The sequence below is a fragment of the Staurois parvus genome, unplaced genomic scaffold (genome assembly GCF_062004578.1).
Source record: "Staurois parvus isolate SC_StPar_1 unplaced genomic scaffold, SC_StPar_1.0 ptg000011l, whole genome shotgun sequence".
Lineage (NCBI taxonomy): Eukaryota > Metazoa > Chordata > Amphibia > Anura > Ranidae > Staurois > Staurois parvus.
In genome coordinates this window covers 16,444,601-16,445,803 of record NW_028317807.1, presented here as the reverse complement: position 1 = coordinate 16,445,803, position 1,203 = coordinate 16,444,601, and the positions used below count along the sequence as shown (strand labels likewise).

General features: G+C 46.2%; 1 pseudogene; it reads right to left on the bottom strand.

Moving 5' to 3' along the window:
• Positions 1-326: 326 nt before the first annotated feature.
• On the bottom strand, positions 327-442 carry LOC149473789 (U2 spliceosomal RNA; annotated as a pseudogene).
• Positions 443-1,203: the final 761 nt, after the last annotated feature.

The window sequence follows — 1,203 nt, the reverse complement described above, 5'->3', positions numbered from 1 at the left end:
TGGACTTAGCCAAAAGACCTGGTCCTTAGGGCGCTGTCCAAAAAGAGGTGAAAAACAGTGACCATGTGCCATCTTCACACTGTGTTGTCCCACACCCAGGTGTTACTAGTGGCACCCCTGAGAGCGTCTTCCTCAGGGGGCACTGAGTTTGCGGACTTTTTGCGTCCCCAGCCCCTGGCCAGACCAAGGTAGATCCGTCCAAATCAGGAGGTACTGGGTCTTTCCATTCTTCTCGGAGGAAATACTCCCGAGGCCCCAGAACAAATCATGGCGCTCCCCGGTTTCTGTCCCTCCGGTACTAGCCTTCCGGACCCCCATCATACCAGTGAGGGTACTATACAACAGCCATCCCCGCAAAGCTAGAATGGCCGGGAGCACCCCCACTGGACACTGATAAGAACAGATACTACACTTGATCTTAGCCAAAAGGCCGAGAAGCGACCTACTAGAACAGCTGAACTTTATTTGGGGTTAATCAGAGGCACTTTAAATGATCAAATAGTAAACACACAATACTCCTGCGCTTGGGGGTGAACTCGGTGTGACTATGGATCCATATGCGAGATCCTGGATGTTGCATGCCTTGCTGCCCTCAAAGGATCAGGGAAGTCCAGAACACTAGATACAAAGAAACAAGCAGAGGGCGCACCAGCCTAGTGCATTACCTAAATGACTTTTATTAATAAAAGTAGCAGATAGTGATATACTCACAAACGACAATGATTTAAAAGCTCATTAAAAAAAACAGCAATATCCAGAGATAAGCCACAGAGCTGCCATTTTTAAAATCATATTTATACCCCCCAGTTCATCCTGATTGATTGAAGGGAACCTCAATAGTTTCATACATATCAAGGCTGTGTACAACATGCGGATCTCCTGGCTTTACATAGAGCCACACATCCGCTCTCCTCCCCTTCTTGTTGGTAACATGGAAAGCGGCATGTGTGACGTCACTTCCGGGTCCCCGTATCACTTTCCCCGGCTAGCAAAACCAGGAAGGAATGTAATGCGATGTGATCTGCAGTGCAATACATTGCGTGGAGCACAGAGGAGACATGCATGTCTCATTAAAGAAAACCTGTCACCAAAAAGCCTTCACATAGGAGACTTTTTGTCCCCTATGTGATGAAAATAAAACTTGAGCAGAAAATTTTTTTTAATTTTCAAAAAAGTAAAGTTACACCCAAGCACATAAAATTC